The sequence below is a fragment of the Dipodomys spectabilis genome, unplaced genomic scaffold, assembly GCF_019054845.1.
Source record: "Dipodomys spectabilis isolate Male_0828 unplaced genomic scaffold, ASM1905484v1 ptg000231l, whole genome shotgun sequence".
NCBI classification, from domain to species: Eukaryota; Metazoa; Chordata; class Mammalia; order Rodentia; family Heteromyidae; genus Dipodomys; species Dipodomys spectabilis.
In genome coordinates this window covers 1,487,361-1,505,673 of record NW_024870908.1, presented here as the reverse complement: position 1 = coordinate 1,505,673, position 18,313 = coordinate 1,487,361, and the positions used below count along the sequence as shown (strand labels likewise).

At 41.2% G+C, this 18,313-nt stretch overlaps 1 protein-coding gene across 1 annotated transcript in view; it reads left to right on the top strand.

Annotated features, from left to right (window-relative positions):
• Mrtfb (myocardin related transcription factor B) overlaps positions 1–18,313 on the top strand; it is a 127,020-nt gene that overhangs the window by 53,763 nt on the left and 54,944 nt on the right. The gene's annotated exons all lie outside the window — the stretch shown is intronic.

Here is an 18,313-nt window from a genome sequence, read left to right as displayed (position 1 = left end):
GTAGATATAATGTGATGTTAATGTTGATGACACTAAGTACATATATTGAAATGGCAGAATTTTAAGTGGGTTACTGTATGTTTCACAGTTTTAATGAGTCTTGCCATCACAAACATAGTTTCTTAATTTCACTTTAAAAGCCTGAAGACCCGGGTGCTGGTGGCTCACACCTGTAATCCTAGCTACTCAGGAGGCTGAGATCTCAGGATCGAGGTTCAAAGCCAGTCTGGGCAGGAAGGGCCATGAGATTCTTATCACCAATTAACCACTAAAACCAGAAGTGACACTGTGGCTCAAGTGGTAGACCGCTAGCCTTAAGCTGAAGAACTCAGGGACAGTGCCCAGGCCCAGAGTTCAAGCCCCACAACCGACAAAAATAAGAAGAATAAAAAAGCCAGAAGAAAGGGAACTGTTCCCCTTGTACCTTGTGACAGGTTTCTTAGTCCTGAGTGTTTTCCAGTGGCCTTATCTTAGGTGGGGAAGTAACAGAGTCCCCTGGCTTAAGCCTTGGGCGTGACTTTGTTCTCCCTTCAAATAAGTTTATACTTCACTTTGTATCTGGATCTTGTTGTTAGGCACTGGCTTAAATCAACATCTTGGATACATTGCCATCAGCGCCATCAGGAGGCTGAGGTCCACTAGTGATGGTGTTTGAACTTTCTGCCAGTAGGAGCCAGTGGCAGAGACACAGGACTACATTTACTGAGAAATGACTAAGTATGATAAGGTTTACATAGTACCCATGAGCCAGTAAAGTGCCAAAGTTCCTTCCCTAAAAGAAATTAGAGTCCTATTAGCATAAAATCAGAATGTTCTACTATGGACAAGTCTGGCCATGTGCAGCAGGGGAGGAACTCTGGTCATGTCCTCTATGTTCTCTGTCTTTGTGTCTCCCCCACAAATGCTTAGTAGCCACATGAAATGGTCAGAATTTGGCTTATCAGTGTAACTATACCTTTGAAGCAAGGCCGTAATAGATAGGAGGATTGTTTTTTCTGTTCTTCCAGTTCTTAAAATCGTCATGCTCAAACTCTGCACTGAATCTTGTGATCAGTGTGGGGTTTTTTTTGTTTTTTTTGTTTTTACCAACCATCTCCCATCTAATTTCCATGTCTTTATATCTGCCTCTTTTGTTTGAGTTCCAGAAATTTTTAAATATGTGCATGCCCTGACATGGAGAATTTCATAGCTACATCATAAAAACCAGTCACAAAACAGTAGGGCTGGTTTTTTAAGTTGTTGTGTAGTTAACACCTGCATAATCTCTATAACATAATCATGTAATTTGTTTTTGTTATTGTAAAACATTCTAGGTGTGAATTTTTGCTTTGGAATCTTATCTTTTGATTTGTTTTCTGGTTCTGTAGAGAATGTATTGGCATGGTTTAAGATGTTCTGTGCCCACAGTAAGAGCAACTCATCCTCCTTACCTGCCTGATTTTTCCCAGAATTCACTACTCTTCCTTGTATATCCTCAGAGAGAAAAATAGGCTACTTTTTTAAGAAGTGATTCTTAAAAGGCTTCTTTGTAACAAGTAATGTTTTAATTTTAAGAAGATAGCCAGGGAATAATTAATGTATATATATTTTCTCCTTTTTTCTGATTCTCATTACTGTTTGTATAAATCTCAAACTGTGTGTTTTCTTCAAATGCCTCACTGTTCAATGTTAAGCAAGTAATACTATGTAAGGAATTTGTGTAAGGAATCAATTAAAAGGTAATTCATTTTTCTAATAAATGATTTCAAGAAGTTTGAAGCCAGGTGCTGGTGGCTCACGCCTGTCATCCTAGCTACTCAGGAGGTTGAGAGCTGGGGATCACAGTTCAAAGCCAGTCTAGGCAGGAAAGTCCTAAGACTCTTATCTCTAATAAACTATTCAGAAAAACCAGAAGTGGTACTGTGGCTCAAGTGGTAGAGCGCTAGCCTTGTGCACAAAGAGGTTCAGGGTCAGCACCCAGGCCCTAGTTCAAGCCCCAAGAATAGCAAAATAAAAAAAGACATTTGAAATCTTATATTCAGGAATTCTAATTCCAGTTTATGGTATATAAAGCACATAAAGCACTTCTGTATAGGTATCAAAATTATGGGTCTTTAGGGAAATGTTTAACAAAGGATACAGAATTTCAGTTAGAGGAATACATTCTCTATGATTACTAACAATGCATCATATTCTTTTTTTTTTGTTTTGTTTTTGTTTTGTTTTATTTTTTAACGGTCGTGGGGTCTGAACTCTGGGCCTGGGCACTGTCCCTCAGCTCTTCAGCTCAAGGCTAGCGCTCTACCACTTGAGCCACAGCGCCACTTCCGGCTTTTTTCTTTTTGCTTATGTGGTGCTGAGGAATCGAACCCAGGGCCTCAAATGCAAGGCAAGCGTTCTACCACTGAGCCACCTTCCCAGCCCATGCATCATATTCTTAAAAATTGCCAGCAGAATAGATTGGAAGTGTCCTCAGTACATAATATGATGTTATCATGACAGATATATATATCATTTTCATCAATTAGAACAAATAAAAATGCCAAGTAAAAACATAGAGCTTTTTGACAATTATGTGAAGAGTATCTTCACTCATATCAAAAAATATATAAGAAACCAAACTTTATTATTTTAATGATTTTTTTAATGTTTGCTCTTTGTAGTTTTAGGTCTAATTAGTGTCAAATTTAAATCATATAAAAATGCAGGGGCTGGCCTAAAGTTAGTCACTACAAAATACTGTGTAGCTGTGGTAGAGGAGGCTGATTCAGATCGTCTGGTCCTGTTATTCCTCAGCTGTGCTCTTTTCTCCCGGGTGGCCTGGAGGTGTGGGCATCTTGGTAGGTCATGCGCTAGGTTATTGTGTGCTGTGTGCAGAAAGGAAGCTGATGTTTGGGGAGTGCCTCCAGGGTTGCCCTGTCTTCTTAAAGTACTGAGGAGAGTACTGAGAGGGGAGTGGCAAGGAAGACGGCCACAGAGATGAGCTGGAGTTGTTCTTCGTGGCGGATGTGGCAAGACCAAGTAGATAGAAAGCAGCTCCTCAGAGGTGGCACAGCCAGCTGGGTAGTTAAAGAAGAAAGTAGTGTTCATTTTGACGTCATAGGCTTCTCTCTGCATCATAGTGGTGTTCCTCACAGTGGTCAGCACTGGGCCAAAGGGGAATGAAAGGGACAGGTAAACTAGTGTTCACGTAGGGATTGCTCAGGTGGCGGAGGTTGAATATCATGGCTTCAGGGCAAGGTGGAGTCATGGAAATGATCTTCTTCAAAGGGTGCCTTCTCCAGCCTTCTCCAGTTGGACAGGGTTCTGAGGGAACCCTGCCACCCTCCTCTACTGAGACTTTTTGACTCTGTTCATTGTGATGCATGTTTTCAATAAAAAGAGATTTTGTTGCTATTTTAGCCAGTATTAGCAGGCACTTTATAGCTAAACCATGCCCACAAGCATTTTTACTGGTTAGTTTTTAGATAAGGTATCATATTTTTCCCAGGCCAATCCTTCCATTTATGCTGCCCACCATAGCTTGGATTATAGGTGCCCAGACTTCTCTGTTGAGGTAGGGTCTCATGAACTTTTTGTCCAATCTGTCTTCAAACTGTGATCTTCTGGTCAATTTCTGCCTCCTGAGTAGCTAGGAATGTAGGGTGAGCCATCTGCACCTAGCTTGGTATGACCAGTCCCTGCAGTCATGAGGATTCGCTTTTGGTCCTGTCTTGGCTTTTTTTTTTTTTAATGATTTCTCATCCATTAAATTTATCACAGTGAATAATTTAGACTGCCTCTTAAATGATAACTTACTAGAGAGAAAATAACTTCCTGAAAAATTTGTTGCACACAAGGTAGCTCTTTGTCTTGGATTCCGTACGTGTATTATTAACATATTTGCAAAAAGACAGTTGAACTTTGCCAGGTTGGGGAACCAAATCAAAGACAACTGCTTGCCTTGCACCTTAGAAAAGGAATGGCCTACATTTATAGCTGACCTTCTCTTTAACTTTTGCTCTGAAAACTCGTTCCCACTCCTCTTTAACCTGTCAGACTTATTCTCAGTCCAGATGTCTGGAAACGCACATCTGTGCCTTTGTCTTCCTCAGACTGCATATGAACTGACATGGAGTTGAGTGGAGGTTGGTGGGGAAAACAGGAAATATCTGTTTTCCTCGGGAGCTGACAACCACACAGCAAACTCTCATAGCATCATAAATAGGGAGGCAATCAATAGGTGCTAGGTAGCCAAAACAGAACTATGGAATTTTCACATGTCCTTTCTAAATAACTAGGAGCTATAGAAGTGAATATTTTGCTATAAAATCATCATATTTTTTGCTGTTAACACATAGGATTGTGAGTATTTATTGGCTCAAGGGCACTAATGAACATTCTGATGCTTTTTGATCATTTCTTTTGCTGTTTTCAGGAGTTAGACTGAAAAAAATATTTCTTGAATATAATTCATCTTAGTAAACTTTTTTTTTTGGGGGGGGGGGTGTCAGTTGTGAGGCTTGAATTCAGGGCCTGGATGCTGGCTGCCCTGAGCTTTTCTGCTCAAGGCTAGAGCTCCCACTTTGAACCACAGCTCCACTTCCAATTTTCTGGTGGTTCATTGAAGATGAGTCTTGTGGACTTTCCTGCCCAGGCTAGCGTTGAACCGTGATCCTCAGATCTCAGCCTCCTGAGTAGCTAGGCTTACAGGCGTGAGTCACCAACACCCAGCTTCTTTGTAATTTTTTTTTTTTTTTTTTTTTTTTGGGGGTCCGGTCGTGGGGCTTGGGCACTGTCCCTCAGCTCTTCAGCTCAAGGCTAGCACTCTACCACTTGAGCCACAGCGCCACTTCCGGCTTTTTTTTTTTTCTTTTTTCTTTTGCTTATGTGGTGCTGAGGAATCGAACTCAGGGCCTTAGGCATGCAAGGCAAGCGCTCTACCACTGAGCCACTTTCTCAGCCCCTTCTTTGTAATTTTTAATCAACCTGTAGGACATATACTAAATACAACACAGAGTGCAAAAGTGAGCTACAAACCTCCTGACAGCTGCAAATAAGGTTCTTTCTTAATTGTAGCAGTTCCTGTTCCCTGTGTGACAATTTATCTATAGAACCCTTCAAAATGCAAGAAGCCTTCTAAACAGCTTAAAGATGACATACTGTTTCAAAATGGCCTTCACAAAAATCTCTCATTACCTTGTTTCCCAAGGTAAATAAAAACCTGGAACATCTCTGTCTTTTTTTCTATGCTAGGTTTCTAATTATTTAGATAGTTTCATTGTTACTAAGGATTTAGTTTGCTTCAGTGTGTGGCTGAACACACCCAAGCAGGGCAGGCTGTGTGGGAGTCATCTTCCTCCCGTCTGTAGCTGGCAGTGAGTCTGATCTCAAAGCCAGCATGAACACTTTCTAGCTATCTCTGGGGGTGGAGGGTGGAGGATGCTTTAATATAGCACTCCTGAAGCCTCATTCTGAGTAATTTATCAGGATTTAAGGAAGACTTACAGCATAATAGCAATTAGCCGTTTAAACTTAAACTTACAAAAATACATTAAAAAATTGATGAAGCTGTTGTAATTACTATAGTCATAGAGATACATTTTTCTTATGTGGAGATGATTATCTTAAAATTCAAATCCACCATATGATTTTTGCCATACATCCCACCTGTGGATAAACAAAGTAATTTATGGGGCTGCGAAGGTGGCTCAGTGGTAGAGCGCTTGCCTTGCATGCATGAGGCCCTGAGTTCGATTCCTCAGCACCACATAAGCAGAAAAAAAAAAGCCAGAGTGTGGCACTGTGGCTCAAGTGGTAGAGCACTAGCCTTGAAGTGAAGAGCTGAGGGACAGTGCCCAGGCCCAGAGTTCAGGCCCCACGACCAGACCAAAAAAAAAAAAAAAAAGTAATGTATGGAGGAGCAGTCTTTGCTCTGCCTCAGAAAGCAATCACAGCATATTTAATATAAATGGCTACTTAAGAAATATCATTAGTCCAGTGCTGGTGGCTCATGCCTGTAATACTAGCAACTCGGAAGGCTAAGATCTGGAGGAAGGGAGGAAGAGAAGATTACTAAAGTCATCTCAAGACTTCTTGGACTTGAATAATTTACTATCAGTCCCTTTGCTAGGCTGAGGGATCTAGTACAATTAACTTGTGGCTCTGTTTACTTATATGTCTGCCACATGACCTCACCACAGGGCAAGAGAAATGATAGGCATGGGCTGCCCGTTCTCCATCATACCTAAAAAACAGCCTATTAACTTTGGGGACTGTCCTGGGAAAAGGTGACCCATAATTATTTTTATCCCTTTGTTATTTGGCTTATATTTTAAAACATCACTAATGTACTATTATGACAGCAACAATATGTTAGAATGACAAATGTATTGGAAACTTCTCTGCTTTGTAATTACTAATCACATAGACTAGTAAGCTGATTTCATACCCAATGTATTTCTATCTCCTTTAATTGATCTGTACTGTTGGCTCTCCTGCCCTCACCTGCTGCCCTCCTATTAACAGGAAGTGTAGTCTTGTGGGAGTCAGGACTCCAGCCGCCTCTGCTGGCTCAGCCCGTGAGCGTGGGTAAGTCTGAGACGCGCTCTGTGGCCTTGTGACCATCGCAGTGTCCGTATGGGAGCTTCTGGCCCATGTGTCTTCCTCTGGCTGCCCTTCATTGCATCATGTGCTCTCCACCATGTCCCTCTCACCTTGTGGCACAGAGAACTACACCTCCATCGCGGTAGCTGATGGAGTGTTTGTAGGTCCCAGTTAGTCCTGTGGCTGTTTAAACACGGACCTTGCAGAATCATGAAACATACATGCCAGCTCTCTCAATGCATCAGACTTCCCTTGAAAGGAAGGAGAAATTGCTTCAATTTATATTACTCTCCAAAATAATGTGTCTAATTTAGAATATGTAATATTTTCCTATTCTTGGTTTTCAAGAGTTGGCAGGTATGTGTTGTTTTGATTGTAGCATCAGAATCTCAGTTCAAAAGGCAATATTTCAGCTTTTTTTAAAGTCCAAATTGTTTGTTCTTTTATGGTCATGTATGTTGTTGTTTTCATTAAGATGATGCTAATGTCTGTATTCATTAGCTTAAAATTTTGACATACAGTATCTGTGTTTAATAGAAACCTAACAAGGAAAGCGACATAGTCTGACCGTTTGTCAGGAAGATAACTGATCGATACCATCAAGTACTAGAGATAAGAAACATTTGGGGCTGGGAAGGTGGCTCAGTGGTAGAGCGCTTGCCTTGCATGCATGAGGCCCTGGGTTCGATTCCTCAGCACCATATAAGCAAAAAGAAAAAAAGCCGGAAGTGGTGCTGTGGCTCAAGTGGTAGAGTGCTAGCCTTGAGCTGAAGAGCTGAGGGATAGTGCCCAGGCCCAGAGTTCAGGCCCCACGACTGACCCCCCCCCCCCCAAAAAAAAAGAAACATTTGCTATGCCCGATACTCTGATCTTTCAAAGGATTAAAAAGTTGATGTTCCAAGGATGAAAATAAGGATATTTTCATTATTGTTAGGAATAACATTTGTGGAATGATCATTACATCTCTTACCCTAAAATAATCTCTAGATTTTATGCCTCTAATAACAAAGTTGGCATTTTAAAAGTGAGTTGACTCATAAAGTTAATTATTGGATACATAGATCTTTAAAGGTAACCCCCTGACCTTGTACAGAGAATTAATTTTAAGTGAGATTGATACCTGCAGATGGCTGAGGATAAGGAGAACTTGGGACCTTACACATACCAGACAGGCTGGGCTGTATCTCAGGCCAAATACCCAGCTCAATGGAGAGGGCTCTCACAAGGTCAGATTCTGTACCCCTCCTTCGTTAAACCAGCTTCTTCTAGAGATAATTGTAGGCTAAGAGTTGAAATGGTCATTTGGCTGTTTGGAGAACAACTGAGATCAAACATGAAAAGTGACTAGTGCCTTCATGGCTGATGGAAAGCACTCAGCACCGGGACTGGCCACCCAGCCTCACGTGATGTGCCTGATCCACACATGCCAGGACGGTGGCCATATGCACAACTCTGAGGCCACCTTGGCTGAGTCTTGGTCCTGGCCTCACCAGTACTTGCTGTGATTTTTCTGCCTTTGCCTCAGTTTGCTCACCTTCAAGTCGGGTTGGGGGGGTCTCACCCCTCAACTATTAGGTAAGTTCATCTCTTTTGGTGTTGGTATAGAGCACAAAGTTAGTATTTGAATTAAAATATTTATTTCAATAGTTCCAGTAATTTTTGCCCCTATTCCATGAGTGTTTCTTTGTAGAGATCAGAATGACACAGTTTCCTAATGTATCTCGTGTCCGTCATGGTATTTGAAGAGCAGCTTATCTGATGCGCTCTTGAGTGGGCCTGGGCAGTAGGCATGGGTTTCCCATGAAGTTCGTCTCCTATGGGTACTGCCAGTTCCCACAATCCTCACATTCTCTGGGCATCAGTCAGTGTCTACAAGGAAAGATTTTCCAATAGTAAGGCATGTGAAAAGACAAACAGGCCAAAACTCAGAGCCCTCTAGGGACTCTGACCTCTAAAACAAGACTCCATTCTGACGTTTTCACAGGCTGCTTGAAGGAATTCCAGTAGGGTCATTCCATTTGGTAAACCCCTGAACAGACCCCCTGTCATCAGGGGCTGATTTATAGGTTTTCTTCTTCTCTCCTTGTTCCAGGAAGTTAGAAAGTAGTTATGATTGCTGAGACTCCTAAGGCATGAGAGACGTATATAGTAAGTACTGTATAGAAGACCTGGGATCTAGTAGCAATAAAACAGTTACCAAGTTTCTTGTTCTAAGTCATCTTCTACATTCTTTATCACTTTCATTTTGATTCCAGGGAACCTATGTCATAATCATATCTCTATTTTTTTTTCATTTTTTTAGCCCAATCATTTAACAAAGAATTAGGTTAAATTGGTAAATCCTCTTTTAACAAACCAATATGTATGTTAAGAATCTGTAAGTGTTTCACAGTGACCTTTGGGATGGCGAGAGCAGCATCAGCTCCTGTGTCAGAGAGTTCCCCTGAGGATCTGGGTCGGTGGCGGCTGCCCCACACAGGGCTTGAGGTCACCCGTGGGGGTGGCTCTGCAGAGCGTTTTCACTCCATCTGGATCTCCTTAAGATACTTTACTGTGTATTATTACACATTTCTTAAAAAAAAAAAAAAAAAAGAATATAGTGCTAAAAATACATGAGAAGGGCAGAACCCAAGAGATCTGGAGCCTGAATAACTTAAGGAAATGAGTGGGTAATTAGGATTTGTTTGGATTGCAGTTGTCTTTAACTGCTGAGAGCCATTCCAGAGGTGAACCGTGCTCCACAGTGCGGTGCGGTGCGGAGGCAGGCTTGTTGTGAGATTTTGTGTTTTGCTTTGTTCTGTCTGCATGTTTTTCTTCTAAGTGGTGATCCTTAGGTAAGTCCATAGAGTTCTATTAAATTAGAGACCCTGCACAATCAGAGTCCTTAGTTGACATTTGATTCTCTTGTTGGAATGTAATATGTTTTGAATAAGTTTAAAAAATGGAATATAAACAAGTAAATTGATTTATGATCTCAAGCTAGCCTCTTAAAATTAGTAGTAAAAGTTAAAATTCATTTTATTCTAAAAAAGAGAAGCCCAGGCTACTCTAGGTTACCTTAGGTTTAAAGTTTAAAAAAAAAAAAAAGAAATGAAATCAAAGTACGAAATTGGTCAGAAATAATGGAATGTCCTAGAGAATTGTATGGCTCTTGATTAATGTTTAAAATATAGATAAGATATATACTGTATGCTGAAAAATATGTACACAGGCAGATGTTTTTCTCAAGCCAAGAGTAACAGTGCAGGCTGGGGATTTAGCTCAGTGGAAGAGTACTTGCCTAGAGGCCCTGAGTTCAGTCCTCATCCCTGTGAAGAAGGAGGAGGAGGAGGAGAAGAAGGAGAAGAAAAGGAGGGAGAGAGGGAGAGGAAGGAAGGAAAGAAAGAATGAACAAACAGTGGTATTCATAACATGAGAAAATACTGCATTTCGAATATATTTTTAACACAGTCTTCAACATTTATATATCTGTTAATTTCCTTTTTTTTCCGAAGAAGTGGAATTTGGTTAAATAACAATTTGCTGATGGGGCATAATTGCATGTTTGCTGTCTTTGGGTAGAAGAGGGGGTGTCTGCCTAATTGACTAGTGAGTGCTTTCTGAACCCCCATGGAGCAAGATGCTTAAAACCTCAAAACGTTCAAAATTTGACTTGGATACCCGAACGTTGTAATTTGGAAGATGTTTAAACTTCCATGAATCAAATCAAGTTAGGATTTTTAAAAAATGAAATTTAAAGAAATCTAAGGACTTAATTATGATTCTCAAAGCCCAGTGCATATAGAAAGTACTATGGTTTTTATTTTCTTCAGTGAAGACACACAAATGGTTTATACTTTCTCACGTAAATATGTGTATTTTGTAAATGACTGACTATTTTAGGTACCTTTTAGGGTACAGCCAATGTTTTTGCTAGTAGGCCCAGTAGGTTGAATTGATACAGTTGTCCAAGTCTGCAGTGTCCCTGTTCATGGATTTCCTTTTTTTCTTGTTCCACCAAGGGTTGGGGGAATATTGGAAACTTCCACTTCCATCGTAAATTTGTTTTTGTTGGCCATGGAGCTTGAACTCGGGTCCTAGGCACTGTCTCTGAGCTCTTTTTGTTCAAGGCTAGCACTATACCACTTTGAGCCACAGTGTTACTTCTAGTTTCCTGGGGAGATAAGAGTCTCATGGGGACTTTTGTGATTTTTTTTTTTGGGTCCGGTCGTGGGGCCTGAACTCTGGGCCTGGGCACTGTCTCTTGGCTCTTCAGCTCAAGGCTAGCGCTCTACCACTTGAGCCACAGCGCCACTTCCGGCTTTTTTCTTTTTGCTTATGTGGTGATGAGGAATCGAACCCAGGGCCTCAGGCATGCAAGGTAAGTGCTCTACCACTGAGCCTCCTTCCCAGCCCCTCATGGGGACTTTTCTGCCTAGGCTGGCTTTGGACCGTGATCCTTAGATCTCAGCCTCAGTGGCTAGGATGACAGGTGTGAGCCACCAGCACCCAGCCTAATGTGTTCATTTCTACTTCAGTATGTCTTCTGTTTCATGTGTTTTGAGGCTTTGATGCAAGTCCTTGATGAACTGATCCCTTCACATTATCGAGCCTTCTTCCCTTCTTGGTAATGGTCCCTCTGAAGTCGACTTTCTCATACTAATACAGCCATTCTGGATTTCTTCGTCTAGCCTGATGTGAGCTACCATCTTCCATGGTTTTGCCCTCAACTCATCTGTAGCTTATAAAATGGTTTACTTATAGCATATATATCTATATCTAGATATCTATATCTATATATAGCATATAGCTAGATCTCTCTTTTTGAAATTGTAACCTGATAATCTTATTGCTGTGTTTCAACAGTAACATTGAAGGGAATATGTCTGATGTATTGCTGAACTATTACTATGAAACAAGTTGCTTGAAACCTCAGCAGCTTAGTACCACAGCACATGTTTCTTCTCAGCTCTGTTTCTGTGGGTCAGGGTGCAGGCATGCTTAGCTGGTTGCCTCTGCCTCAGGGTCTCTTGGGAGCCGGAGATGGTGTCAGCCAGGGCTGAGCTGGAAAAGGGGCCGCTTCTAAGCTTACTTATACTATTCTTAGCAAGATGCTGTTTGTGAGGCCTGCAGGCATCAGTTCCTTGCTGGCTGCTGTTGGCGGCCCTCACCTGGGTGTCCCCAGCATGCCAGCTTGTTTAAAGCCTGTGTCAAGTAGCCTCACAAGGCAAAACTGAGTCTTTTTTTTTTTTTTTACTTTTATTATCTTTAAGTAGTTGTACAAAGAAATTCCCATTCTAGCCGGGCGCCAGTGGCTCACGCCTGTAACCCCAGCTACACAGGAGGCTGAGCTCTGAGAATCACGGTTCAAAGCCAGCCCGGGCAGGAAACTCCGTGAGACTCTTATCTCCAATAAACCACTAGAAAACCAGAACTGGCGCTGTGGCTCAAGTGGTAGAGTGCTTGCCTTGAGCTGAAGAGCTGAGGGACAGCGCCCAGGCACAGAGTTCAAGCCCTACGACCGACAAAAAAAAAAACTTGCCATTCTACAAAACAGTATATGAGTACATAGTGTCTGACAGCATTGTCATCCCTTCTCTCACTTTTTTTTCTTTGAGATTAGGTGATTATATAAATTTCACAGTATTGTGGAATAGTGATACTTAGAGTCACAAACACATTTTAATTTTCACAAGGTAAATTGTCAGTATCATACAGTTTGAATTCTATGAGCTTTAACATTACAAGTTATTTTTTCCACATCAGGTGATGTTTACATTTCTTTCCTTTTGCTTAGTGTGGGCTGTTCCCACTTATTCTGTTCCTCCTCCGGCTTCCCTCTGTTGCGTGCGTATAGCTACCACATATATGGTCCAGAACATGGAGTCATTTAGCAATGATATGACAAAATGGGTGGCTGTCCTTTGTTTCTTGAGTCCTGTTTGCCATATCTTCTTGTATTTTGCCTTTAGCATCCACATATCAGGGAGACCATGTGCTGTTTGTCTCTTTGTTTTTGGCTTACTTCCTCAAAATAATCTGCTCTAGTTCCAACCATTTCCCTGCAAATGCCATTATTTTGTCCTTTCTAATGGCTGCATAATATTCCATTGTGTATAGGTACCACAATTTTTGGATCCACTCATCAGTAGTGGGGCATCTGGGTTGTTTCCAAATCTTGGCTGCAGTAAACGTGGAGGTGCATGTGTCTGTATACTGGTTCCTGTTGCTCAGGATATATGCCTAGGAGTGGTATGGCTGGGTCATAAGGGAGGTCTGAGGTATCTCAAGACTGTTTTCCAAAGTGGTTGTATTAGTATACATTCCCACCAGCAAGGCAGTAGGGTTCCTCTTTCTCCACATCCCCTCCAGCGATGTGAGCCATTCTGACTGGGGTAAGGTGTTATCTCAGTGTTGTTTTTATTTGCATTTCCTTTATAGCCAGGGATGATGAACATTTCCTCATCTGTTTCTTTGCCATTTATATCTTCTTCTGAGAAGTCTCTCTTTAGTTCCCTTGCCCATTTCATGGTTGGTTTGTTAGATTTGTGAGGTGTTAGTTTCTTAAGTTCCCTGTATATAATGGATATTAGACCCTTGTCTGATATTTTGCTGGTAAACATTTTTTCCCAATTAGTTGGCTGTCTTTCTAATTTGGTTGCTATTTCTTTGTCTGTGCAGAAACTTTTTATTTTAAGGTAGTCCCATTTGTCCAGTCTCTCTCTCCAATTTGTTGTGTTCAGGAAGTTCCTGCCTGTGCCTTTAAGTTCAAGTGTCTCTCCTACTCTGTCCTGCAGTAGCAAAACTCTGAGTCTTTTGTAGCATTTCCTCAATGTTGCCATGTTCTATTGATTAGAAACACATTATCCAAGGGGAGAGGATTAAGACCATAAATACCATAAGGAAGGGATCACTGGGGGCCACTACTGGGGTTACCTACCACAGTTATGTTTAAGTTCATCTTACACTGGAATTTGTTGGTCCATTCTGTTCCCTCTTTTTCTTTTCTTTTTTTTGGCCTTTTATAAAGATTACACTTTAATTTTTGTAATGTCTTATTAGCTCCACTTTTTGTTTTTAAGACTTTTCTGGTCTTACCTAAGGTAGATCTCATACACTGCTGATCCCACCCAATAAAATGTTTATCTTAAATATTAGAGTTTTTATGTCTAGAAGTTCCATTTTGTTCTTTTCTGTATTGTCCATTTCTCCCCCCGCATCCTCATTATGATCATGTTTTCTTTAAAATGCTTTTCCATAGCTATATAGCTGTTCATAGTTCCAGTTTTTGTCCTCCTTTTTATTTGTCTCCTGTTAAACAAGTCACATTTTCCTGCTTCTTGTTAAGTAGTGTAGTTGGTTGGTTTTTGGTTTTGTTTTGTTTTGTTTTTGCTAATATACCACTGTGAATGTTACATTGCTGAGGGTCTGGATTTTATTTTGTTGTCTTCCTTTAGAGGATGTTGTGCTGTGATTTGGTACGCAGCTGAGTTGCTTTTGGATCGCCCTCAAGACCTTTCCTAGGAAAGATCTAGTGTACCATTCGTGCCAGAGACGGTGCTTCCACAACCAGGGCTGACCATTTAGAATGTCTGCTGAATGCCCAGAGAGGACTTTGCACCCCGGCTGGGGAGAGCTCGAACCAGTATGCACTCGGGTGGTTCAGCTTATAGACCCTGGCTATTTCTTCCCAACCCTGTGATGTTTTACTCCATGTACATATAGCCTAGTACAGCAAAGGATCAAGGATACCTTTAGGTGGGTTTCTGGACCTCCTGGTTTCTGCCCTATACTTCTAGCTTACCTGTCTTCCTTGGCTCTCCTCTGTCTCCTAAGCTCCACAAGCCGACTGACTGTCTGCTCTAACTTCCAGCTTCTCAAACCCGGGGACTGGGTATTGCCTCCAAGCAGAAAGCTAAGGCCCTTCCTTCCCATCCCTTCCCTTCCTTGACCTTCCCTTAGTAGCAACCTCTCTCCCTTATTACCTGTTTCACAATGTGTGAAAGCAGTTACTTCATGTATTTTGTCAAGTTTCTTGTGGAAGGAGGTGAAGTTTAGGGCTTGCTTCTATCATTTGCCAAAACACTGGGTTAGAAATACACATCCACTCTTGATACGCATAACTGAGCTTTCAGACTAGACTTGGGACAGCAAAGCCATTTTTTTTGGATCCACTCAGACCCAGCCTTTCAGGGCACACCAAAGTGTTCTGTACTTCTTGGTCAGTGAATGAACTGTTTGTTACAAAGTGAGACATGTAACCCTGAACCTGTGAAGCTGACAAAATGTCTAGCAAGCTGTGAGAAAAACCTCTTGGTACTGGGAGCTAGAGGCAGAATATCGTTTGTTTAAAAGGTCCTCCCTCCCTTCCTCCCTCCCTCCCTTCCTTCCTTCCTTCCTTCCTTCTTCCCTCTCTTCCTTTCCTCCTCCCTTCCTTTTTTCCTTTCTCTCCTTCCTCCCTCCCTCCTTCCCTCCCTCCTTCCTTTCCTCCTATCCTTTTTTCTTTCCTCCCTTTCTCCTTCTTTCTTCCTTCCTCCCTCCCCCTTTCCTCCCTCCCTCCCTCCCTCTCTTCCTTCCTTCCTTCCTTCTTTCCTTCCTTCCCTCCTTCCTTTTTCCTCTCCTTCCTTCCTTTTTTCCTTTCCTTCCTTTCTTCCTTTCCTTTCCTTCCTTTTTTCCTCCCTCCCTCCCTCCCTTCCTTCCTTCAAAAAAAAATTAACGATGAAAGGTTTCTCTGGTTTACAGAATCCTAACTTCATTAATAAAGAACTGACTGATTCAATTAGGTGACACAACCATTAGGAGATAAGTAAAGCTTCTGTTTTTCTTCTCATATGTTGTTAAATGGGAATTTTCTTGCCAAGAATATCTTGTTATATTGCGATAAACAAGAAATAAAAACTATGGATTTGGGGCTGGGAAGGTGGCTCAGTGGTAGAGCGCTTGCCTTGCATGCCTGAGGCCCTGGGTTCGATTCCTCAGCACCACATAAGCAAAAAGAAAAAAAAAAGCCAGAAGTGGCGCTGTGGCTCAAGTGGTAGAGCACTAGCCTTGAGCTGAAGAGCTGAAGGACAGTGCCCAGGCCCAGAGTTCAGGCCCCACGACTGGACCAAAAAAAAAAACTATGGATTTATCATGAATGCAACTAACCATTTGGTTAAGCATCCTGCCATCAGCTCCCTCTGCCCCATATATGCACCTCAAGAAAAGAAAGCATATGTATGCATAAGAAAGTCCTTGAATGAATTACATCAAATTATGGTTGGCCATTTACATAAATATGTAATATTCCTATCTTTTCTTTTTGTTTAAGTCTTTGAGATAGGATCTTGCTTTGTAGCAAGTAAAATGTGCCAACAGAATCTTTTCCAAAAGATTTTTGTTTTTAAGTAATACACTTTTTATAAGGTGCTCTTCTCCCATTCTTTTGCTTTTCTAAGGGCTATAATCATATAATTAAATACCTAACATCATATTCTGGCCTTCTCTGTTATCCTGCATTTTCTTACAAAAACATACCACTTTTTTCCCTCACTCTCTTTGAAAATGTAACCACCAACAGTTATTTCTCCAGATCCACCTACTAACAAGGCTCTGTCCACGTGTTTTCTCCTCACCAAACCAAGAGCCTACAACCAACCGGTAGCTAGCCAAGTTAAACCCCTAATTTGCCAGGAGGTAGAGGTTTCCCCCTCTCATTAGGCAAAGGCCTTTTACCCATGAGGTAGGTTCTTAATTTTATAAGACCTATAAACTGAGAGGAGGTTTTAATACAGTAAAGGAGACCAGCTAATAAAAAAGAGGTTTTAAAGACACATTTGGCTCTGAAATGATACAGAGTGCTAGTGCAATAGAAAAGATTGGTTTTATCTTTTTTTTTTTTTTTTTGGTCCAGTCGTGGGGCCTGAACTCTGGGCCTGGGCGCTGTCCCTCAGCTCTTCAGCTCAAGGCTAGCGCTCTACCACTTGAGCCACAGCGCCACTTCCGGCTTTTTTCTTTTTGCTTATGTGGTGCTGAGGAATGGAACCCAGGGCCTCGCATGCAAGGCAAGCGCTCTACCACTGAACCACCTTCCCAGCCTCAAAAAGATTGGTTTTAATTGAAAGCTCAAACAAGGACATTTTTAAGGTAGTCTGTGGCTTTTTTCTTTTGCATAAAGCAAATAAAAATAAATGACTATATATAAAACTAAAGTAAGTGTAAGATTTTACTTCAGCAGTATAATTTTTCTTTTAAAGTCTCCTGAAGCCAAGTATGTGGCTTATACTTGACATTCCAGCTACTCGGGAGGCTGTGGATTGAAGGATCAGGGTCCAATGCCAGTTCCAGACAAAAGGTAGACCCTATCTGAAAAAGAATGGCAGTCAAAGGGCTAGAACACTTGATAGTAAGCACATGGACACAGGATCCTGATCTCAGACCCCAGTACTGTCAAATCAATAAGAACATTCTAAAGATTAAAACATTCTGCTTAACCATCTACCTCATTAAAATAGTCAGGATTGAGTGTGTGTGTGTATATATATGCACGCATAATCATATATATATATATATATATAATACCATATGCATGCACTGGTTGAACCTATGTACACATACATATGTGTGTGTGTGTATATATATATATATATGATAGTGCATAGATATGTACGTGTGCACTGAAGTACTCACGTGGACATTCATGGAAACAAATCCATCCCAGTCTTCATTACCTTCTTTTTGTACTGCATCCCACTTTGCACTCTTCTCAGAAAATGTGGCCATGCTAGGAAAAAAAATCATTTTCCAAGCAGGCATCACGGTGATTTTGAGTACAGAAATGTGCTCTGTGTTCTGTATATGCTCATTGAAGGTACTCAGCTAAATAAATGAAATAAAAGTTAAAAAATCCTTTCAGTAGATGAGCAAATAATCCCTTTGTTCTTTTAAATCTTTTAAGCAAATATATTTTTATTTCCAGGAAAATCAAGAGCTTACAATCGATCACTCTCTTATGGCAAGTTTTCTTTGACATCAAGAGAGTTAAAAAATCTACTAGTTCTGTAAATCAACTCTATCTTTTCTGTTCAATATAAATTAGCATTTTTCTTAAATGACTTCTCATAATAAGACAGTAGTCTTTTTGCATACTTTTTTAAACTGCCAAAGTTAGAGCTGCTTGTTAATTTTAAGGATTATGAGTAAATTACAGGCATGCCCAAATATGTCAGTATACATTCTCCTATATACTACATATATCCTTATCACCCTGAAAAATGTACTATCAGCCGGGTAACAGTGGCTCACGCCTGTAATCCTAGCTACTCAGGAGGCTGAGATCTGAGAATCATGGTTCAAAGCCAGCCCTGGCAGGAAAGTCTATGAGACTCTTTATCTCCAATAAACTACTAGAAAACCAGAAGTGGCACTGTGCCTCAAGAGGTAGAGCACTCGCCTTGAGCTGACGAGCTGAGGGGTAGCGCACAGGCCCAGAGTTCAAGCCCCATGACTGACCAAAAGAAAAAAAAAAGTACCATCAGTAAAATAGTTTTTAATTGACCTATTTTTCTACTTCTCCACTCACTCTGATAATGTCCCATATCATTTCTTTAAGCCAGGATCTAATCCACTTAACTCAGTGTGTTAGCTGTTCTTCTAGTGTAGTTCAGTTCTCTGGTTTTTTTTATTTTTTATTTTTTTGTCGGTCGTGGGGCTTGAACTCTGGGCCTGAGCGCTGTCCCTCAGCTCTTCAGCTCAAAGTGAGCGCTCTACCACTTGAGCTACAGCGCCACTT